Consider the following 25,673-nt stretch of genomic DNA (forward strand, 5'->3'; position numbering starts at 1 on the left):
ATCTGTGTTGGTAAGTCCAATCCTTCTACTTGTAGTAATTGCTTTGCCCAGATCATGAAAACAACCCCCGTCGAACTTAATGCCTGTTTGATATCTTCTTTTTTGGCTAACAACAGCTCCTTATGTGATTGCACCTCTTTCTATTGGCTTCGTAATTGATCCTCTCTAACTTGTTGATAACTCAATGGTAACAAGTTCACCTTCTTTCCATTCAACATGAAAGAATAAGTGTTCTTTCGTCCATTATAGGTCACATCCTTATCAAACTGCCATGGACGACCCAATAACAAATGGCTAGCTGACATCGGCGCAACGTCACACAAAACCTCGTCATGATAGGATTTAATGGAAAAGGGCACAAGAACTTGCTTTGTCACCGGAATCTCCCCATTCTCATTCAGCCATCGCAAACTATACGGTCTGGGATGTGGAATGGTAGTTAAACCCAATTTTTCCACCAAGGTAAGTGACGCAACATTAGTGCAACTTCCATTATCAATGAACATCCCACACACCTTATCTCGAATCTGACATCGAGTATGAAAGATGTTCTCGCGTTGCTCATCACTAACATCAATTTGTGCATTCAGCACCAATTGCACAACCAACAAATCTCCCTTCACTGGTTCAAAATCCTCTTCCTGTTCCATTTGTGCCTCATCTTCATCTTCAGTTTCAGCCTCATCTCCACTGATCAGCTCTCCATGATTCCCATGCAATATCATCACCCTTTTATTTGGACATTTTGAAGCAATGTGCCTATATCCTAAGCACTTGAAGCACTTGATGTCTCGAGACCTCCTAGGATGTGGAGGTTCTATCACCTTCTCCTTTCCCTTTAAAGAATCAGAACTGGTATTCCCCTTCCTAACCTCCACCTTCTCATCTCGTTTAGGTGTACTCCATATTCATGTAGGCGTAGATACAACCCTTGTCGTACTTGACGTAGTTACACTAGTTCGGACACCTCCTCGTTTCTGCTGCCTCTCTACTCGAGTTACAAGCTTTATAACATCCTCAAGGAAGATGTATAGTTGCAATTCAACAACATTAGCTATATCCTTCCTCAACCCTCCAAGAAATCTAGCTATTGTTTGCTCTTGGGGTTCCATCAATTCACATCGAATCTACAGCAACTCAAACTCTTTCACATACTCTTCCAAGCTTAAAGATCCTTGTCGCAAAGTCTGAAGTCTGATGTATAGCTCTTGTTTATAGTAATCAGGAACAAATCTCTTCTTCATCACTCTTTTTATAGTTGCCCACGTTCTAATCTCCTTTTCTCCATCCCTTCTCCTCTGAATCTTTAAGTTTTCCCACCATAAAAGAGCATAATCTGTAAACTCAAGTGCTGCCACCTTGCACTTCCTTTCTTCAGAATATTAATACCATTCAAACACCTTTTCAACATTCTAAATCCATTCCAGGTATTCCTCAGGTGAACTACTTCCTCGAAACGGTGGAATCTTAAGTTTGAGACCACTAGGAGGATTATTATTCTGCCTTCTTGGTCTGCCCCTCTCGTCGGCCTCATCATCCCATGTTGCTACAATTTGGACTTGAAAATGGCCTTTTTAGATCTTGGGCTTCATATGAAAGTTGTAGGCCTATGTCTTACCTTTCCATCCATATAAATTGGAACTAAATCTGAGATATATAGCTCCAGATATGACCCAATTACCGAACAGTATTCCGGTTTGGATTGCACCGACATCTCTTTTCTAAGTTTGGCCATCTCTTTATCTTTGCAATTTAAGTTCTTAAATTCATCAATCAATCCTTTCATTTATGTGATAGGCCTGCATTTAAAATGAACATTTACCATAAATTAAAGGTATCTTATATTATTAGATATATTATTATAAAACATGCTTTGGTTAAGGAGTTATTGATACTTCAAGTGCAAAATGATGATATAAAACCATGATAAAAATGCACTTTTAAGTACTAATCACACCCCCCAACCAGTTTTTAAGTACTAATCATTAGATTATCTTCTTTGATCACTGATTAGGCTTAAGTGACTCCCAACAATATAGATTTGGACCAAGTGACAAAATGAGTAAAGAAACTTGTTCTTAGACTCAAACAATGTAATTGTTGCATGTGGGTCTGTCTTCATGAGACCAAGATTATACAACAAAAAGCTACTTAAGTACCGTTTCCTTTTAGATCATTTGGCTCTATATGCGCTCATGTACACTTACTGATACACATTTGAACTATTCTCTCCCCTTTCCTTATGGCTGCCTTTGGTTCTAATAACATTCCAAATTTAGCCAATGAGATGAGTTTTAAAGGGAGGAAAAAGAGATCACTAGGTGACTGTTGCTTTCCTTGCCCTCTTTTTTATTGGGTGGTATCAGGAATTCAGGGAGAAAGTAAAGGCCGTGCACATGCTACAAAAGAAAAGTTTTAAAGGTATGGCTTGCGTGTGAGGTATTCTAAGCTTTTAAAGTGGTTGTTTGGTATTTTTCTTCCCCTGTTCTTGAAAACCTTGGAAATAAAAAATGAAAACTTGTTTGTTTTAGATTTTTCTATTATCAACAACCACCATCGCAATTTACCATTCCGTTTGGTTTCGAAATCCTCTAACAACTGCTTATCAGATCCATACCTTGAGTTTTTGCTTGAGAGAACTTTAAAACAAAAAGGGAAATGACAATAAATCAATAATGAATTAGCGAAGGCAGTTGGAAGGAGTTAAATTTGTTGTTAGAGATACTTGCTTGACCGCTTTTTATGATCGGCTTGTTTTAACTCGTAAATACACGAATGTGTGATGTAGTAATTAACTCGGTAAGATCGAGGTCATATCCATAAAGAGCTAGATCTGGAAATTAAGTTAGGTAACAAAAAAAAACTCAAGAGAAATTAAATTAATAATAACTTGGTTGAAAATAATTGATGGATTTGTTTTCAAAGATGAAAAAGTGTAAACAGTTTTTAAATGACAAGAAAAAGTAAGTCTTGGTCCAAATCAATTTTAATGGTGATGTATTGGTGATTTCTTCAACATCTATAAGATAACTCAACCTAATATCAACGATGGTGATATTAGATCGGCAGATATTACAATGAAGTTTAGAAAGATTAAGATTGATTATTACTTAAGAATGAACAAGTACTTTCATATTAGGTAAGATATTGAATCAAGCAATCTCTATGCCAAAACTAAAATTTGTGCATAAAAATTCAAGATTATAACATTACCTAAATTATTTCAAAAATTTCTTTGCAATAATAAAACATTCATGAAGAAAATGAGAAGATAAATATTAAGATTCATTCATATCTTAAAGAACTCATCTCAATCACCATCATCTTTGATTTGGATCCAAAAAGGAGATTAGCCAACCATGATTATATATAAAAACAATTCAATAAACATGGAATAAATTGAATCAAAATAAAATAATAAGTTTTACAAACTAAAGAACCAAAATCTATAAAGAAGAACACAACACAATTTCAGTAAAAATTCAGACACAAATCTGACTCTAACTTTGGACAGCAATTCGACCCTTTTAGAAGCCTCCTCTCGAGATGTTTATTAGATACATATTTATAGGAAATTCTGTCACCTTTCTAGATCATTAAAGAACAGCGCATTTGGACACCTAAGTGAAACGTTATGGGCAAAAGACCGAAAGGTGTTCTGAAAAATCAAATCAGGCCAACTTTGCAACCACTTTGGTGCACATTTTCTTCCTCATTTATGAGTTCTCTCTTTCTTCTTTTTGACCGAAAATAATGTAACAATATCCCCTCCAACTTTCCATCCATGTTCTTACCTTCTTGGATCAATAGATTACCCAAAATAAATCAATTGTTATTTGTTGTGTGGACATGTAAGATCATGGATTGTGTTTGGACTTATTTGAAGGTTGATTTGGGGCTGATTTGAGGTTGATTTGGGGCTGAATTTAAGCATCAAATAAGGATACAAATGTACCTATTTTTTGGGCTAAGATTGACATTAAAACCTTGAGTGTTTAATGGTTGAAGTTAGCACACAACATAAGGCAAGTTTGAGCTTGAAATAGATCATATGATATTCTTTTCTAGAATTGGAATAGAATTGATTTTTGGAGAAAATTTGGAGCACTTATTTGAACCAAGATTTGCTTCAATCTTCAACTAAATGTTTCTTCAATTCTTTGTTCTGAATTCCGACATTTAATTTTCTGAATTAATTCATTTAAGCTCCAAAAACCTATCGAAATATTAAAACAAACTTCATTACTAAAAAGCACATCAATTATTATAAAAAAACCAAATAGAAAAAATAAATACATATGTAAAATAAGAAACTTAATGACACTTTTGATGCAGAATCACACCCCCCAACTTAGATTTTGCTAGTCCTCAAGCAAAACAAAACATAAAACCTTTGAAATAAAAAGAATAATAACAACCATAATTAGGCTCAGTTCATTACACTTGAAGGACTTATCATGCAAACATTTGTATCTTTAACTTAGTGTACACAATAGCAAATAAAGAAAAATAAGCACACTCACATTCTCTAAATCAAACATCCATACAAAATTTCCAAATTCAATCATATTTATTATGCAACCAACATAATTGATTCACATGAAAACTCAACTTGTAACCTTCCCTTCTCACCAACACAAACAAGGTAGCAAACTAGAGAAGTATCTATATATTTTTTTTTATTTTTTTTTCATCTTATTTTTTTAAAGATATGATTTATTTTGTCTTTAAGTAGTCACTACTTCTGATAAAAACTAAAAATATAAGAGATGGAAGAAAGAAAAAAATAAAAATGAGAAAAAAAAAAATAAAAACTCATTACTTCTGATACTACAATAGTATTGGATCTTCAAGATCCAATGTCTCAACTTCAGCCACAATGTTTTCAAGATAAGGTTTCAATAGATGACCATTTACTTTGAAAATATTTCCATTCTTAGGATTTTCTACCTCAAATGCACCATACTCAGAGATGGATTTAATCACAAATGGACCAATCCATTTTGTCCTCAACTTCCCAGGAAAGAGATGTAATCGTGAATTATACAAGACAACCTTTTGACCAACATGAAAGGATTTTCTAAGAATATGTTTATCATGCAAAGTTTTCATCTTATGTTTTGAAATTTTTGCATTTTCAAATGCATCATTTCTCAGCTCCTCTAATTCATCCAATTGAAGCTTTCTATTTTTGCCAACCTCGTTTTCATTGTCATTGAATTGCCGGATGACCCAATATGCACGGAGCTCAATCTCAACAGAGAGATGACAAGGCTTTCCATAAACTACCCTATAAGGAGACGTTCTTAAAGAGGTCTTATAAGTAGTGTGATATGCCCACAAAGCATCAACTGGTCGTAGGGACCAATCTTTACGGTTTGGATTGACAGTTTTCTCTAAAATGTTCTTGATCTCCCTATTTGCCAACTCAGCTTGGCCACTAGTCTGTGGGTAATAGGGGGTACTGACCTTGGGAATTACACCATATTTTCTCATCAAAATCCCAACGGGCTTGTTACAAAAATGTTTTTCACCATCACTAATCATAGCCCGGGGCATGCCAAAACGAGAGAAAATATTTTCTTTCAAGACTTTGACCACAACTCAATGGTCATTGGTTCGAGATGCAATGGCCTCCACCCATTTAGACACATAATCAACAGCTACAAGGATGAATTGGTAACCAAATGAGCTTGGAAAAGGTCCCATGAAATCAATCCCCCAACAATCAAATATTTCCAAAACAAGGATGGGGTTAAGGGCATCATGTTACGCCTAGTGAGGCTACCTAGTCGTTGGCATCAGTCACATGCAACATAGAAGGCATGGACATCTTTAAACATGATGGGCCAATAAAAACCACACTGCAAGATTTTGGCAATGGTTTTCTTCGAAGAAAAATGCCCACCACAGGCTAATGCATGAAAAAAATTAATGACACTTGGAATTTCATGATCAGGGATGCACCACCTAATAATTTGGTCAGGATAATATTTAAATAGGTAGGGGTCATCCCAAAAAAAGGTGCGCACAGTGCGCAAGAATTTGTGTTCGTCAAGTATAGACCAATGAGAAGGAATCTGACTTGTGGCTAGATAATTTGCTATGTCAGCATACCATGGAGAACCAATGTAAGAGACAGTACCTGTACAAAATAAATTTTCATCAGCAAAGAGTTCATGTATTGGAGATTAATCAATTATGGTCTCATAACTTGAAAGACGAGATAAATGATCAACCACTACATTCTCTACTCCCTTTTTATCTCGAATTTCAAGGTTAAACTCTTGGAGTAGGAGGATCCATCGAATCAAACGTGGTTTGGCATCTTGTTTTGTGAGCAAATAATTCAATGCTGCATGATCAGTGAAAACAATAACAAGAGATCCAACCAAATAAGACCTAAACTTGTCTAATGCAAAGACCACAGCTAAGAGTTCTTTTTTAGTTGTAGTGTAATTCAATTGAGCATCATTCAAAGTCTTGCTAGCATAATAAATGACATGAGGTTTCTTGTCTTTTCTTTGCCCTAAAACAGCGCCAATTGCAAAATCACTAGCATCACAAATCAGTTCAAATGGTAAGGACCAATCAGGAGCTTACATGATTGGTGTAGTGGTCAGCAACCCTTTAAGCTTTTCAAAAGCTTCTTGACATTTTGATGTCCAATTAAATTGGACATGTTGTGACAACAAGTTACACAATGGTTTGGCAATGGTACTAAAAGAATGAATGAATCTTCGGTAAAACTCAGCATGTCCTAAAAAGGATCTCATATCTTTCATAGTTTTAGGGGTAGTTAATTTTTGAATGACTTCCACTTTTGACTTATCTACCTCTATCCCTTTTGAAGAAACAATGTGACCTAAAACAATGTCATGTGTCACCATAAAATGACACTTCTCCCAATTGAGTACAAGATTGCTCTCTTCACACCTTTCAAGAACTTTTTCTAAATGCATTAGACACAACTCATAAGAATCCCCATAAACTGAAAAATCATCCATGAAAACTTCCAAAAAATTTTCCACCATGTCACTAAAGATACTTATCATACACCTTTGAAAAGTGGCTGGTGTATTACACAAGCCAGAAGGCATTCTCCTATAAGCATAGGTACCAAAAGGAAAAGTGAAAGTGGTTTTTTCTTGGTCTTCTAAAGAAATTTCAATTTGGTTGTAACCTGAGTATCCATCAAGAAAACAATAGAAAACTCTTTCGACTACTCTTTCAAGCACTTGGTCTAAAAATGGAAGCAAAAAATGGTCCTTCCTAGTCACCATGTTTAATTTACGATAATCAATGCACATACACCATCCAGTTTGGATTCTAGTTGGTACTAGCTCATTATTTTCATTCTTCACTACCGTGACTCCATATTTTTTAGGGACAACTTGGGTTGGACTAACCCATTTTGAGTTTGCAATAGGGTAAATGATACCTGCATCAAGTAGCTTAAGCACTTCACCTCTCACTACTTCCTTCATGTTTGGGTTCAATTGTCTTTGTATTTGCCTAACAAATTTAGCCTCTTCTTCAAGATAGATTCTATGTGTACATAAAAGAGGGCTAATTCCTTTCAAGTCAGTAATTGTCCACCTAATTGCTTTCTTGTGTTTTCTCACCACTCTTAAAAGTTTTTGTTCTTGCTCTATGCTAAGTTTTGATGAGATCACAATAGGATATGATTCATCTTCCCCTAGAAATGCATACTTAATGTCGCACGTCGAAAAATCCACGCGGCGTCGACCTAGAGATTTTTCTCTCTCGTTATGTTTTGATTTTGTTGGATTCGTTGGGAGTCGCCACCTAGTATTTAATTGAGGGTTACTAAGGAACCCAGGTGTACTGGTCTTGTCAGAGATTCGCAGATAAGGGACTAATTGTGGTTAGGAAAGGTATTAACACCCCTAACGCACCCTACCTGAGGTAAGCTGCTCTGCGGCTATGATGTGTTAAAGAAGTTTTAAAATTTTTTTCTTTTCATCGGATTTTAGAAATACAACTTCCGTACAAGTTTGTACTTCTACACCGTAATCCAATCAAAATATTAAATCCTTTTTTATTTTTTATAATTTTATCATAAACAAAAAAGAAACATTCATAAAACAAATACGAACACACACATACACTTTCACTATATTTTTTTTGTTTCTTTTCTTTTCTTTTCTCTTTCCCCTTTTTTTTATGTTTTTTTTTGTTACATCCACAATACAAAATATAAATTCAAAATAATTAAACAAAAATTACATTACAATTATAATAATAGCCCTCAAAACAATCCTGAATTACAGGGAAGCCCTTCTGCAAGCCGGAATAGTGTATGCGAACAGTGGCGGCCCGTGAACAGTGCCTGCCGCCACTGAAGGTGGCAGGAGCGGTGGATCGGGGCCGTCTTCCTCTTCTCTGTCTTCCTATGATGTGCCGTGTATGATTCGAAAATCAGCAACAATGAATCTGACGAAAATGGATGAAGGATGAGTTTGGTTGTGTTGTCTTTCTTTTGGTGTTTAGGCTGGATTATAATGATTTTAAGATAAATAAAATGGAGGATATACTAGAGTGATACTTTGATAAGTCGATCTGGACACCACAAAGATCAATCTAGGATTTTGACGCCATACTCCTTGTGATTGAAGAGTGATAAGTCAGGTATGTTTCTTCACAAATCAATTTGGAAGAACAACTCTGAATTCTCTGAATTAAGTTCAAATCTTGGCCAAAAGTTGTTTATTACATATTCTGATGCCATATTTATAATTGGAATGATTGTGCATCAAAAGTGTCATTAAGTCTCTTATTTTACATATGTATTTATTATTTTTATTTGGTTGTTTTTATAATAATTGATGTGTTTTTTAGTAATGAAGTTTGTTCTAATGTTTCGATAGGTTTTTGGAGCTTAAATGAATTAATTCAGAAAATTCAACGTCGGAATTCAGAACAAAGAATTGAAGAGACATTTAGTTGGAGATTGAAGCAAATCTTGGTTCAAATAAGTGCTCCAAATTTGTCCTAAAAATCAATTCTATTCCAATTCTAGAAAAGAATATCATATGATTTATTTCAAGCCCAAACTTGCCTTATGTTGTGTGCAAACTTCAACCATTAAACACTCAAGGTTTCAATGTCAATCTTACCCCAAATAATAAGTACATTTGTATACTTATTTGATGCTCAAATTCAGCCCAAAATCAGCCCCAAATCAACCCCAAATCAACCCCAAATCAACCCAAACACAATCCATGATCTTACATGTCCACACAACAAATAACAATTGATTTATTTTGGGTAATCCATTGATCCAAGAAGGCAAGCACATGGATGGAAAGCTGGAGGGGATATTTTAACATTATTTTGGGTCAAAAAGAAGAAGGAGACACCTCATAAATGAGGAAGAAAAACGTGCACCAAAGTAGTTGTAAAGCTGTCTTGATTTGATTTTTCAGAACACCTTTCGGTGTTTGGCCCATAACGTTTGACTCGGATGTCCAAATGAGCTGTTCTTTAATGATATGGAAAGGTGACAGAATTTCCTATAAATATGTCTCTAATATACTTCTCGAAAAAAAGCTTCTAAGAGGGCCAAATTGCTGTCCAAAGGTCTATTATAATACTTCCTGAAATATTCAGGTTTACAAACTCTCGTATTGTTACCACTTAATTCTGCTCATATACTTATTTAACATGTATTTTTAAACCTTAATTTACACACACACACTTTAACATATGATTGTGGGTTGCATATTGGATTATTACATTATTTATGTTCTTTTGTTAAAGGTAACAACTAAGGGAAAGGGATTGTATATAATTAAAAAGAAAAAAAGAAAAACATGAAAAAAAAAGAAAAAGAAAAAGAAAAAAAAATGATGATAATAAAAATGTAGATAAGTTTGGTTTCGTAGCCTCCCTAACCTAAGCAATTAAGTCCGAAGGGGTGTTTTAACACCTAATACCCTAAAGTCAACTGACTTGGGAGCTATTGGCCCAACGCTTGTTACATGGGTTGAGGAGAAAAGCTTAAGGGAATCAAACATTGCACTATCTACATATCAGTATCTGCGACCCGAGTTACTAAGCTCGTAGGGGTGTCTTAACACCTAATGCCCTAAGACCAACTGGTCTGGGAGTCATTAGCTGAAAGCTCGTTACATGGGTTAAAGATGCATGATGTTTTTAAAGTATATGTATATAGAGTTAAAAAAAAAAAAGACAAAAATAGTAATCCCAACCCAAGGAAGTTAACCTTAAACATTAGAACAAAAATTTTGTTTTCTTCCAAGAAAAGCCCCATAATTATGTGTTGATACATTGAGCACAAAAGAAAGGTTTATTAATATCTTGTTAAGAGGTATTGAGCAGATATATAAATTTAATGAGAGTTTGTTTATCTGGATAGATTAATGGAAGTTAAATGATGAATACCTTGCTTTGTGGAATTTGCAAATTGTTTTTCTATTTTACGCTTTGATTACTAGGGACTAGTAATAAGCTGGTTGGGGGGTGTGATTAGTACTTAAAAGTGCATTTTTATCATGGTTTTATATCATCATTTTGCACTTGAAGTATCAATAACTCCTTAACTAAAATATGTTTTATAATAATGTATCTAATAATATAAGATACCTTTAATTTGTGGTAAATGTCTATTTTTAATGCAGGTCTATCACATAAATGAAAGGATTGATTGATGACTTGAAGAACTTAAATTGCATGGATAAAGAGATGGTCAAACTTAGAGAAGAGATGTCGGTGCAATCCAAACCGGAACACTGTTCGGTAATTGGGTCATATCTAGAGCTATATATCTCAGATTTAGGTCCAATTTATATGGATGGAAAGGTAAGACATAGGCCTACAACTTTCATATGGAGCCCAAGATCTAAAAAGGCCATTATCAAGTCCAAATTGTAGCAACAACAAAGAAGCCCGAATCTGTCTTCCAGCCCGAGCACTGTTCGGTATTTTGGCCATATCTGGAGTTCTAGAAGTCCAAATGAGCTGAATTTTTTACACAAGAAAGCTGAGACAATTGCCTACAACTTTCATGTTTGCAACTGGCTCCAATTTTGACGTTATCAATGACGTTTTGGGCAGACAAGAGAAGATAAGGATTGTCACCAAGTCAAGAGTTGGCCACCCACTCATCAATTAGTCATCAAATCAATAGTTCTCAATTTTGGCCTATAAAAGGAGGCATTTTCCATGCATTTAGGCATCTTGGTTTCCAGATCAAGATCATGCTTTTCCTTTCTCTCTTTGTATTTTTTGTAATGTTTATGCTTTGCTTTCATTAATATTAAGTTTATGCCTTTCATTTCCTTTCCTTTACTTAGTTAACTTTTATGTTCTTATTTTGTTTATCTATTTTGCTTTCTTTCATTATGTCTAGCTAAGTTAGTTATGTCAAGGTGAAAAGGTTACACTAATGGTGTAAGAATAAGTATAATGTAAACTTAATATGGACTTTAATGTTTGATACTAACATGCTTTATATTTGTTATCTTGTTCACTCTTTAATCTTTTGCTTGTTAAATGACTAATCTTGATTTATGTTATATAACACTTGGTACAACAAATGCTTGGCACTTTCATAGCCCATAATGTATGGTATAACCGACACCTGAACTATGAAAGGAACTTGATTTGTTGTTAATATAAGTTATAATCATGAATGAGTACAATTATAGATAAGCATGAGCAGTTGTAGTACTGCCTGGTTCTTGGTGTAATACCGAGACAAAACAAAGCCCACATCAGCACTGTTTTTATTGAATCCTTCATTTTTTTCACACCGTTCTTAACCCCTTACCTCAGCAGAAACTGGTTTTGGCAACTATACCATCTTGTTTTATACCTTTGTTTCAATGGAGGCAGGCAAAAAGAATTCTTTTTTCTGTTGTGTGGCTTCGTTAATCTGCTTATGGACTACTGCTTATGGAGAGCTAACAGCTGCAGGTGTCAACTACGAAGGTAACTGGAGTTTTACTCAGCTACGGAGAATCCTATTTGTCTTTCTAAATCTTTTGAGAAGTTAAGAGCTTGAAGTCATATTTACCTTTTCTTTTTCCTCTCAGTGGAGGCTTTGATGGGCATTAAGAACTCATTGCACGATCCTGATAATATTCTTAACTGGGATGAGCATGCTGTGGATCCATGCAGTTGGGCCATGGTCACTTGTTCTCCTGATAATTTTGTCACTAGCCTGTAAGTAGCAGTAATTACTAAACTAACCAAAACTTAACTGAATAGAGAAGCAAATACATCGAAAGAACCTGAAAGTTCAAGTAAGAAAGAGCATTTGAAGTTGGTTATTTTTTTATTTTTTTTTGCAGAGGAGCTCCGAGCCAACGTTTATCTGGCACTCTTTCACCATCTATTGGAAACTTAACGAATCTCCAGTCTCTGTGAGTATTCAATCAATTAATATTCCAGAAAATATAATTTTTATATTTACTTTTGTATTTCTATTCACAATATGGTGTTTTGCAGGCTTCTACAGGATAACAATATTTCAGGACATATACCCTCTGAGCTTGGAAGGCTCCCAAAGCTTAAAACAATTGATCTTTCCAGTAACAACTTCAGTGGCCAAATTCCTAGTGTTCTGTCCAATCTTAATAGCCTCCAATACCTGTAAGCACAAAGTGTATACATGCACTTTTTTCTTGTTTTCATAACAATTTTAGAATTAGGAGGTGATTATTAATTTTGAAAGTTTCTTAAGAGTCTGAAAACTGACAGAGGGTTTTTGAGTTTGGATTAGGAGGCTGAACAATGACAGTCTTGATGGAGCAATTCCCGCCTGTTTGGTTAACATGACTCAACTTACCTTTCTGTAATTCTCTTCAAACCCTTATCCTTCTGCTGTTGCTGTATGTCATTTTTCCTTGGTAAAAGATCTATATGATTTGTTTGAATTTTGTTTAATGTCCCAGGGACTTGTCTTCCAATGATTTGAGCACTCCTGTACCACCTGTACATGCTAAAACATTCAAGTAAGTCAATCGTAAAACCTATCTGTCCTCCTATATTTCTCGTTCCCTTGATCAGAACAGCAAGCAAAATAATTGACGTTGCTTTTATTGACACAGCATTGTAGGAAATCCTCTGATATGTGGAACTGGGCAAGGCTGTGCTGGAACCACACCAGTTCCACAATCTGTGGCCCTGAATAATTCACTAAGTAATTCTCTTTCCCGCCTGTTTCAAAGTTACCTACTTAATTTCAAGTTTTAACTTCTTCTGCTCTAAAAGTTGCTGTTGATGCGCTCCCCTTTTGCTTTCTTTTAATTTGCAATTATTTTGCTTTTGACTTTAATTTGAAGATCATGATTGTTTTATCCTTTCGAGGCTATCAAATACTTTTTGAGATTGTTTTACTTTCATTATGCGTTTCGAATTTCAAATCTTAAATCCTATATTACTCCCTTTAAATTATGCTCAAATGTCTTTCTTTGTTTCCCCAGATTCTCAGCCTTCTGGAAATAACAAGAGCCACAAAATTGCCCTGGTCTGTGGTTCAAGCCTAGGCTGCATCTGCCTGTTGGTTCTTGGATTTGGTTTCATCCTTTGGTTGAGACAAAGACTCAACCAGCAAATATTCTTTGATGTTAATGGTTAGTATGGCATAAATAGACTTGAAAAATATAAAGCTGTTGACAGCATTGGGTGGTTGATAGCAACGGACATGTCAATAGTTCTAACATTTTTCTCTTTTCAAAAGCATCAGAACAACATAATGAAGAACTAAACCTCGGAAACTTGAGGAGCTTTCAATTCAAAGAACTTCAGGTTGCTACAAACAACTTCAGGTTGCTACAAACAACTTCAGCAGCAAGAACTTGATAGGAAAAGGTGGCTTTGGGAACGTCTACAAAGGGTATCTCCAAGATGGAACTGTTGTAGCAGTGAAGAGGCTCAAAGATGGAAATGCCATAGGTGGCGAGATCCAATTCCAGACTGAAGTTGAGATGATCAGCCTAGCAGTGCATCGAAATCTACTTCGTCTCTATGGATTTTGCATGACAACGACTGAAAGGCTATTGGTTTACCCGTACATGTCTAATGGGAGTGTTGCGACTCGTCTCAAGGGTAATGCATCCATCAAGATAGCTAAGTCTATTCTGATATACCTCTGATTTACCTCTGATTTCCACACGGGATGCCTAGAACCTGCGAGTCTCATAACATATGATTGACCATTCTTTGATCAAGATATGAAAATTGTGCCTTTCGTTTCTCTTGCAGCCAAACCAGCCCTGGATTGGGTTACGAGGAAGAGAATTGCCTTAGGAGCAGCAAGAGGTTTATTATACTTGCATGAACAATGCGATCCCAAGATAATTCACAGGGATGTGAAGGCTGCAAATATATTACTTGATGGTTATTGCGAGGCTGTTGTAGGAGATTTTGGATTGGCAAAGCTGTTGGATCACCGGGACTCACATGTGACAACTGCTGTGAGGGGCACTGTGGGGCACATAGCCCCTGAGTATCTATCAACAGGCCAGTCCTCTGAGAAAACAGATGTTTTTGGATTTGGAATACTTCTGCTAGAATTAATATCTGGCTTAAGAGCTCTGGAATTCGGGAAGTCAACGAACCAGAAAGGAGCATTGCTTGACTGGGTAAGCTAAACAAACACGCCTTCAGATACTTTTCAGGCTAATCCAAGTCCCATTTCTGGACATGACAGAATTTATGATCTTAATTACAGGTGAAGAAGATTCATCAGGAAAAGAAGCTGGAATTGTTAGTTGACAAGGATCTGAAAAACAACTACGACCGAATTGAGCTTGAAGAAATAGTTCAAGTAGCTCTGTTATGTATCCAATACCTTCCAAGTCATAGACCTAAAATGTCAGAAGTGGTTCGGATGTTAGAGGGAGACGGGCTCGCTGAAAAGTGGGAAGCTTCTCAGAGAGCAGAAGAAACTAGATCAAGAGCCAACGAGTTCTCCTCTTCGGAAAGATATTCTGATATGACTGATGACTCCTCGCTGCTTGTCCAGGCAATGGAGCTCTCTGGACCCAGGTGACATGATTTTCAAACAGAAAGCATTTATGAACTTTTAAAAGGATGTGATACAGCGTATGAAAACATGCTTGTTGTATGTTAGCCACATATTGGAGCTCTAAAGCTGTCTCTACAATTTCTAGCTGTACAGAACCGGGATCCGAAAAAATGACATAGTTGAGTGTTAATGTCTTTTTCTGCTTGTTGGTCGAGTGAAGAATTTTTTTTGGAGAAGTTTGTTCCTCCTGAACTAAATATTTTATCCTTTCGAGTCCTGAAGAAAGATTTGTCTTGGTCAATACATGAGCGTTATGATTGCTACTGAAAGTTGATAGTTCTTGGGGACACAAATTCATAGTCAAACGGATAGCTAGAAAGACTGTCTTGCAGGGTGATCTGCCATCAAATGGTAGGACGGGCCACCCTCCCTCTTCAGCAACAGGAAATTTCATGGCAACAGAAATTCAAAGATGCGGACTACCAATGCTGGCCATCAATTGATTTATAAGAACTCAAGTGATGTAGAGGATCAGAGAATAAACATCTGAATGATAAATAACGAGGGTGCAGAGGATCGAAGAATAAACGGAGTTTTTTAGTGGAAAATAATAGGTGTGCAGGGTACTAATACCATGTAAAGCATGCTCCTAAAACATTTAAGAAACCCCAGAAAGAACAGGACTCAGTTTCTATAACGTACTTCATAAAAATAAAAGAATAATATTATTATGCAGCACCCCTCAAGGGAAGAGATACAAGATTTTGTGCACCACGTCAATACTACCATCAGTGTATAATAAGCTACCATTTCAACTAATACTACAACACATTAAGAACAATAAAGGAATATTAGCAACCATTTCAACTAATACTACAACACATTAAAAATAATAAAGGTATATTAGCAACGTGACAAAATAGTGTTGGATGCAGAGAATCATAACAAGGTTGAATTGGTAAAGAATCTTTTGCCTTTAATCGGTTGGAGCAACGGGCGGTGTGTACAAAGAGCAAAGACGTAGTCAACGCGAGCTGATGACTCGCGCTTACTAGAAATTCCTCGTTGAAGACCAACAATTGCAATGATCTATCCCCATCACGATAAAATTTCAAAGATTACCCGGACCTGTTGGCCAAGGCTATAGACTTAATGAATACATCAGTGTAGTGCGCGTGCGGCCTAGAACAACTAAGGGCATCAAAGACCTGTTATTGCCTCAAACTTCATTAGCTTGAAAGGCCATAGTCCCTCTAAGAAGCTGGCTGCGGAGGGTCACCTCCGCATAGCTAGTTAGCAGGCTTAGGTCTCGTTCGTTAACGGAATTAACCAGACAAATCGCTCCACCAACTAAGAACGGCCATGCACCACCACTCATAGAATCAAGAAAGAGCTCTCAGAATGTACAGTTTCAAGTACAAGCAGCTTTATTTTTGAACAGCCCATGCCTCTCTGAAAAGATAGGTAAATACGTAGCTCTAAAACAGGAAGGAGCTCTCAGAACCATCTAGGTGGTGGCTAAGTGGTAAGGATTTGGAACCAAGAGGTTTGCTCTCTCTGTGGTCTCAGGTTCGACTCCTTGGTTGCTCATATGATGGCCATTGGAGGCTTACATGGTCGTTAACTTCAGGGCTCGTGGGATTAGTCGTGGTACGCGCAAGCTGACCCGGACACCCATGTTAATCTAAAAAAAAAAAAGAGCTCTCAGTCAAGAAAGAGCTCTCAGTTAAGTGAGATCTTGAGAGAGAAATTAGAGAGAGATGCTCTCCTTCTGCATGAAGCTTTTCCCTCGTGTTTGATCTCCTTCCGTCAATTCCTCCTCTGTTCTGTTGATTTCCTATCTATGGCGAACAAAAAGAAGAAGGTTGGGTCCCATAAATCCAAGCTTAAACAACACTCTTTGGTTGATTCACATCTTTTGCATGATCGCACTGTTCTAGCTTTGGAGTCCCCGTCTCATACTATTCATGCTACTGTTCACTCAATTTCAAATTCAAATGCTTGCCCGCCTATCGTCTTTCATTCAGAGCTTTCCAAGCATAATCACCATGTCCCTTCCACTTCTCATGGCCTTCCACCTCAGATCACTGTTGATCCATCCCCCAGTATCAACCTTGTGTTTGAGGAAGATTCTTTTGACGATGATGCTCTTGATGATGAGGAAGTGGATTTTGCCTCTTCTGGTGAGGACTATACAGGAGGGTCCAAATTCTTCACTTCTTCGATATTTAAGGCCCCCTCTATCCCTGCTGCTTCTCCTATGGGTGCCTAGACAGTCCCTATTTCTCCAATGGGTGCCTCTCCTGATCTTGTTGTTTCCCCAGTAAGTGCTCCTTCTGCTCCAGTAGAGGTAAATGTTCCTCTGCCTGTTATAGTAAGTGCGTCTCCTAATCCTTCTGAGCCTCCAACTAATGCTTGGCGTAATCTGTTTGCCCCTAATTGTAACATCAATAGTTGCCCCAAGTTCCTCCATTACTCTGTTTTTACTGACACTAAGGGCTGTAATTTACTTGAAGATGATTTAGACACTAAATGTGACCTTTGGAAGCTAAGCCTTGTTGGCTATATTGTTGGTTGTTCACGAGGCTTAAAGGTTTTGCAGCATCTCATTGTTAGCTCCTGGAAATGTGAAGCATCCTTGACTATCCATGCATCTGGTTGGCTGATTTTTCAATTTCCTAATGAAGAAGATAAATTGACAGTTTTATCTGGCGACCCTTATCTTGTTTATGGCAGACCCCTAATTCTTAGGGCTATGCCAGAATACTTTGACTTCTCTTCCTCTGATATGCATACAGTCCCCGTCTGGGTTAAATTCCCTAATCTTCCTCTCAAATGTTGGTCTATCAAATGTCTATCCAAAATCACCAATGTACTTGGTAAACCAATCCAGACTGACATGCTCACTTCTTCCATGTCTAAGCTATCGTATGCCAAGGTATTGGTGGAAGTTAACTTGATCTCTAAGTTGCCTTACTCTATTGAAGTTACTCTACCTAATGGTAGTATACTTCACCAACAAGTTATTTATGAAACTCTTCCATGCTTTTGCAAGCACTGCAGGATTCTTGGTCATAATACTTCAACGTGCACTACATCCAAGCCCACCAATATTTCTTCCTCACAGCAGGCTCATGACTCTGTTGCTCCAATCTCTAATGTCAGGTCTAGTGTTTTCAATCGTTTGGGGTCTCAGGGTGATGCTGTTGTAGCTGAAAGTATACAAGCCACCCTACCTGTTGATTGTGGTCCTAATCCCATGTAGGTGGAAACTGTGATTGTTTCTGTTGGTGGGAGAAACCACTTGTGGTGGCTTTGAAACACTCAGAGGGGATAAAACACATTATTTTATTTCAAGAACAACAAGCTTACAACATAAACACAAGCTTACAACAACCCCTTTCTTTCTCTCTTTCTCTCTAGTGTTTCTCTCAATCTCTCCACACTTTATAACATAAACTCAGCTAGCTATTTATACACGAATTCAAAACAAGAAAATTCAACCTTCAAGTGTGAAGGCGGCTGTGGCCGATGGTGTGAAGGCGGTTGGTGGCTGGACGGTTGGGCGGTGACAGCTAGTGGTTGCCTTCCTTGACCTTCTAGATTGAGTTTACTTCAACAAATCTCCCCTTTAAACTCAATCGAGGGATGTCATTCCAAGTATGAATTTCAATCTGATAAATACTTCTCTCTTCAATAGCTTGGTAAAAATATCTGCAACTTGATCATCTGTTTTACAGGATATCAACTCGACTTCTTTGTTCTTTACATGCTCTTAGATAAAGTGATGTCGTGTATCAATATGTTTACTTCTTTCGTGATACACCGGGTTCTTTACCAATGCAATCGCTAATCGCTGATAGATATAAATCTCTGTAGGATTTTCTTGAGGAAATCCCAAAAACTTCAGCAAATTCCTTAACCATATTAAATGGCATACAGCTGAGTTGGCAGCAACATACTCAGCTTCACAGCTTGATAACGTGACAATCGATTGCTTCTTGGATGACCATGTGAAAGATGTATCTCCCATGAAAAATACAAACCCTGTTGTGCTTTTCCTTTCATCCAGATCTCTACCCCAATCACTATTCGAGTAGCCAGTACTTGAGGTATAAAACATACCTTCATTTATTGTGCCTTTGATGTAGCGAAGAATTCTCTTGGCTGGATTCAAATGAGACTGGTCTGACTTCTCCATATATCTGCTAATCAGTCCGACTTCGTAGAGTATATCTGGTGTGGTACATGTCAAGTACCTTAAGCTTCCTACTAAGCTTTTGAAGTAAGTTGGATCAACATTTCCAACTTTACTTTTCCTCAATTCCACTCCATTCTCAACTGGAGTTGATACCAGATTGCAATTTTCCATCTTGAACCTTTCAAGAATATCTTTGGCATAACCGCTTTGGGATACAAAAATCCCTTCTTCTTTCTGCACTACTTCTAAGCCAAGAAAATGTGCCATCAGACCAATGTCTGTCATCTCAAACTCTTGTACCATGCTTTTTTTGAAGTTTTCGAACATGGTAGGATTGTTGCTGGTGAATATCAAGTCATCAACATATAGGCACACAAATAATATGCTGCCATCTGCTTCTTTCTTCACATAAATTGCGTGTTCATATGGACATTTTTCAAATTCATTATCTTGAAAATACCTATCAATTCTGGTATTCCAAGCACGCGGAGCTTGCTTCAAACCATAGAGGGCTTTCTTCAACTTGTATACTTTGCCTTCATTTTCAGCATCAATGTATCCAAGTGGTTGTTCAACATAGATCTCTTCTTCTAGGAAGCCATTCAGAAATGCTGACTTCACATCGAGTTGATAGATCTTCCATCTATGTTGTGCTACTAGTGAAATCATTAGTTTGATTGTTTCTAGCCGGGTTGCTGGAGCAAACACTTCTCCATAGTCAATGCCTTCTCCTTGTTTGTAGCCTTTCGCCACTAATCTTGCTTTGTATCTTTGCACTTCTCCTTTTGCATTCTTCTTTGTCTTGTAGACCCATTTAACATCTATTGCTTTCTTGTTTTCTGGTAGATAAGTCAGCTTCCACGTATCATTCTTCTCAATGGCATGTATTTCTTCATCCATTGCTTTTATCCACTTCTCTTCTGTGATAGCTTCATTGAAGCTAAGTGGGTCACTGTCTACAAAGAAACAAAATAGAGTTATATCTTCCATGACTTCTAGATTTCTCATTCTTCTTGGTCCTTCTGATGAGGATGCTGTCTTTCTGCTAAAATCATCAATGAAAGTGAGGAAGTACCTATTTTTTCCATTCAACATAGGCTTTATGGGACCACACACATCTGTGTGCACTAACTCTAGTGGCTTCTTTGCTTTCCAGTTAACTTTTTTGGCAAAACTGGATTTGTGATGTTTGCTGAGGACACAACTCTCACAGACTTCATCTGGATGATCAATGTGGGGCATACCTTTGACCATCTTCTTGCTTGCTAGCATCTTTAGACTTGTGAAAGTCAGATGTCCAAGCCTCAGGTGCCAAAGCCATTCTTCACTGTTGGTGATGGCACTCAAACACTTTGCTGCACCATATTGGATGTTTAAAGGAAACATCCAATTCTTGGACATTTTCACATAGGCAATTAATCTCCCATTGTAGTCTGTAATTGTCAGATGACAATTCTTCATGTAAAGTGTATAGCCTCTCTCTAGAAGTTGACCTATGCTCAATAAGTTCTGCTTTATGTCTAGGACATAGTAGACATCGGCGATGTAGCTTTGATCGTCATTCTTCAACTTGATTGGGATGTTGCCTTTACCTTTGAATGGAACTTTTGATGTATCTCCAAAGGTGACAAAACCTTGTATGGTCTCATCTAGATCACCAAATAAATCTCGTTGGCCACATATATGATTGCTGGCTCCAGAATCAAGATACCAAATATTCTCTTGATTCTTGTCAAGTCCTTGTTGGACAAATAATGCAGCTCCTCCTCTATTGTTGGCATCCTTCTTTGCATAGTTGGCATGCTCATGTACCTCTAATGGAGCTTTCCTTTGACATTCAATGCTATAGTGCCCAAATTGATTGCAATTATAACACTGGATATTCCTCTTGTCACGGTTATTGTAACCACCTCCTCTTTCTCTAGGAGTGAATGCTTGTTGTCCTCGACCTCCTTTGGTGGTGTTTCTACCACCTCTTCTTCTAAAACCTGTATTCCAAGAACTTCTTCCTTGAAATCACTGAAATCCTCCTCGTGTTTGTTGACTTCTTCCTCAAGTGGTATATCCACTTGTTGAAGTCTCCCCTTGCTTATATCTGTCTTTGAGAGACAACTTTGCTTGTAAGGCATGCTCAATTGCCTTATCTCCATTTCTTTTTACAATCTTTTGCTCATGAGCTTGCAAAGAACTCATAAGTTCATCCACTGTTAACTTGTCCACCTCTTTGGACTCTTCAATAGCGACAACAACAAAATCAAATTTTGGATCTATGGATCTCAAAATTTTCTCAATAATTCGAGCATCTGAAAGGGCTTCTCCATTTCTTCTCATCTGATTGACTATCACCATAATTCTTGTGTGATAATCAGAAATGGATTCTGAGGACTTCATTTGTAACAATTCAAATTCACCTCGCAAAGATTGAAGATGAATCTTCTTTATTCTATCAACACCTTTGTATTTTTATTGGAGAGCCTCCCATATTTCTTTTGATGTTTCTACGAAAGCAATGATTTCAAATGTCGCTTCATCAAGACCTTGATAAATAATGGTCTTTGCTTTGTTGTCTTTCTTTTTATTGGCTTTGAGGACTTGCTTTTATGCCTCTAGTAGAGCATCTTTTGATTCTTTGGACTCTGGTTCATCATAACCATATTACATAATGTCTATACACTCTTGTGAACCAAGAAATGCCTTCAATCTGATGCACCAACTATCATAGTTGTCTTTAGTTAGCTTCGGGATGAGTGTTTGTGCATTTTTTGTAGTTATTTTGCTCTTTAAATGACTATATCACCTTTTAGGAGTTGAATTTGGCAAAACTGACACCGTAGATGGATCCAGAATAGTCTAAATAATAGGGAACCTGTCTAACTTTGTAGAAAAGGGGTCAAAAATGGGGTGAACCGGTCCAAAAACCAATTCAGGCGGTTCGCTGGGTTGAACCGGGAATATTCAAAGGAATATTCTTTTTGGCTTGGCTTCGGAATATGGCTCGGAGCTTGGCTTGGCTTTGGAATATGGCTTGGAGCTCGGCTCGACTTCAGAATATGGCTTGGAGCTTAGCTCGGCTTTGGAATATGGCTTAGAGCTCGGCTCGACTTTAGAATATGGCGCGCTTGTGGCTCAGTCGTCTTCTTCCTCGGGGCGCGTGGGCTACAGTACTGGAACTTCAGACGAAGAGTGTGGGCCACCCCGTGCTTCAATTAATCTAATTTTTGTGTCGTTGAGTTCATATGGATGAGCTCTACACTTTGGAATGATCAAAACTTGTTTTTGACAACTTTGAAAATTCAGATATATCCCAAAAATACCTCTGTTTTCTGACGAACGGGGCTCTGATACCAATTGTTGGTGGGAGAAACCACTTGTGGTGGCTTTGAAACACTCGGAGGGGATAAAACACACTATTTTATTTCAAGAACAAGCTTACAACATAAACATAAGTTTACAACAACCCCTCTTTTTCTCTCTTTCTCTCTAGTGTTTCTCTCAATCTCTCCACACTTTATAACATACACTCAGCTCGCTATTTATACACGAATTCAAAACAAGAAAATTCAACCTTCAAGTGTGAAGGTGGTTGTGGCCGATGGCGTGAAGGCGGCTGGCGGTTGGACGGTTGGGCGGTGATAACTAGTGGTTGCCTTCCTTGATCTTCTAGATTGAGTTTACTTCAACAGTTTCTACGAATGGTGATCCTGTACCTACCTCCGGTGTTTGGGAAGTTGTTAACAACAAAAAAGTTAAGCGTAAATCCCCCCCAAGGCCTTCTTCTATCTCTCAGTCCTGCCTGGCTCAAGAGAACCCTCATTTGGTTCACAAGGAACGCCAGCCATCTCCGCCTATCTCTGTTGCTCATAACACTCATTCTTCAGCTCCTTCCTCACAGCGAGCTTATGACTCTATTGCTCTAGTCTCTAATGGCAGGTCTAGTGTTTTCAATCATTTGGGGCCTTAGGGTGATGCTGTTGTAGCTGAAAGTTCACAAGCCACCCTATTTGCTGATTGTGGACCTAATCCCATGCAGGTGGAAGCTAAGATTGTTTCTATGAATGGAGATGTTGTGCCTACCTCTGGTGCTTGGGAAGTTGTTAGAAACAAAAAAGTTAAGCGTAAATCCCCCTTAAGGCCTTCTTTTGTCTCTTAGTCCTGCTTGGCTCAAGAGAACCCTCATTTGGTTCACAAGGAACGCTAGTCATCTTCACCCCTCTCTGCTGCTCTTAACACTCATACTTCAGCTCCTACAGTTTTAGCTGGCCATAGGTCTGATAAGGGAAAATTTATGGTTACAAGTGCATCAGGTCATTGTCCACCTAACCCTGCTGGTTTGCCTACAAGGAGAAGGGGTCAGAATAATTTGGATAAAGTCCCTGGTAGGGGCGAGGGGTTACTTCCCACCCCCCACCTATTTATGTTAATTCGTAGCTGGAATGTCAGAAGGTTAAATAGCCCTCTGAAACAACATGAGGTTGTCAACCTCATGCGAAGGAATAATTTAGATGTTTGTGGTATTTTAGAGGCCAAATTGGTATCATCTAAAGTGGAATTGTTGCAAAAAATTAGATTGAAAAAATGGAAGGTTTTGACCAATGCAGTTGCGGCTTCTACAGCTAGAATTGTTATCCTCTGGAACTCTGCTACAATCAATGTTGACTTAATTGATTTTTCAGCTCAAGGCCTCCATGTTTTAATATATAGCTTAGTTCATCAATTCAAATTTTATGCTTCTTTTATTTATGGGCTTAACACTATCACTGCTAGGAGATCTCTTTGGAATGATCTGAGGAACTGGAGTCCCAAATCCCCTTGGCTTATTTTAGGGGATTTCAATTCTCTTCTCTCTCAAGCAGATAAGCATCATGGGGAGCCTGTGTCTAACTACAAAACGGCTGATTTCAGGTAGTGCTGCTCTGATCTTGGATTAACTGATTTCAATTACTCAGGTTGTCACTTCACCTGGTCTAGTGGTAGAGTTTGGAGTTAGCTTGATCGTATTCTTGTTAATCCTCTTTGGTCTTTTGATCGCTATTCAATTTATGTTCATTTTGACAATCCTGGTGCTTTTTCTGATCATTCTCCCATCACTGTTTCTTTCCACTCTCGATCTCTGATGGGAAAGAAGTGTTTCAAATTCTTTAATATGTGGTCTAACCATGCTAGTTTCTTGGAGTTGGTTGCAGATAACTGGCATTATGCAGTTCAAGGGACTCCCATGTTCATTCTCTGTAAGCGCTTGAAACATATTAAGAGGCCTCTACGAGAACTCAATAAACTTCATTACAACCACATTTCTGAGAGGGTTACTCGTGCTAAAGCTGCCCTAGATGCTCATCAAACTCTTTTCTCTGCTGATCGGGAGAATACTCATCTTCATGATGAAGACATGCGCCTCCGCCGGAATCTCTTCCATCTTAAGGCAATCAAACAACAATTCTTTTCCCAAAAGCTTAAGTGCAAATATTTTAAGGAGAGTGATAGAGGCTCTTCCTTCTTTCATGCACTTATGAATAGGAAGCATGGGCAAAACTTTATTCCTACCATTCAACACAGTAATGGCTCCCTCACTTCTTCTATGGATGAAGTCGGGGCTGTCTTTGTGGATTATTATAATCAATTGCTTGGTACTTCAAAGGACACTCTTCCCCTGGATATCAATGTCGTTCACCATGGTCCTAGGCTTGACACTGCTTCTATTTCTTCTCTTCTCGCTCCAGTGTCTGATGCAGACATCAAACATGCCATAGATGATGATAAAACCCTTGGCCCGGATGGATTCTCCTCTTGTTTTTTCAAAAAATCTTGGGATGTTATCAGCCCAGACTTCTGTCTTGCTGTGCGAGATTTTTTTCAATCGGGTGCTCTCCTCAAACAAATCAATCATTGCATCATTTCCCTTATTCCCAAATCGGCCAATGCTTCCTCTGCTTCAGATTTTCGTCCGATCTCCTGTTGCAATGTGATATACAAGGTGATTGCCAAGATTATTGCTGTGAGGCTATCCCATGCTCTTGCTACTATTATTAGTCCAATGCAGAATGCTTTTCTAGGGGGTCGTCTGATGGCAGATAACATTCATTTAGTTCAAGAGCTCCTTCAGAACTATAAGCGTAGACGGACTTCTCCTCGATGCTTGATGAAGATTGATTTCAGGAAAGCTTTTGACTCAATTCAGTGGCCTTTTGTTCGCCATCTCCTGTTGATGCTTGGGTTCCCAAGTCGTTTTGTCCATTTAGTGATGCAGTGTGTGGAAACAGCCTCTTACTCTGTAGCTGTTAATGGAAATATTTATGGCTTTTTTCACAGGAAGAATGGTGTTCATTAGGGTGATCCTTTATCTTCTTATCTCTTTATTGTCTGCATGGAATATCTCTCCCGGATGCTCCACATGGCTTCTCAATCGTCTAGTTTTCGATTCCACCCGAAGTGTGCCACTCTTGGTATTTGTCATCT

The 25,673-nt window shown here is 37.8% G+C and overlaps 1 pseudogene; it reads left to right on the top strand.

Moving 5' to 3' along the window:
- Positions 1–11,821: 11,821 nt before the first annotated feature.
- LOC105118860 (protein NSP-INTERACTING KINASE 2-like) lies at positions 11,822–15,255 on the top strand (annotated as a pseudogene).
- Positions 15,256–25,673: the final 10,418 nt, after the last annotated feature.

The sequence above is a fragment of the Populus euphratica genome, unplaced genomic scaffold (assembly GCF_000495115.2).
Source record: "Populus euphratica unplaced genomic scaffold, PopEup_1.0 scaffold2299.1, whole genome shotgun sequence".
Taxonomy (NCBI): domain Eukaryota; kingdom Viridiplantae; phylum Streptophyta; class Magnoliopsida; order Malpighiales; family Salicaceae; genus Populus; species Populus euphratica.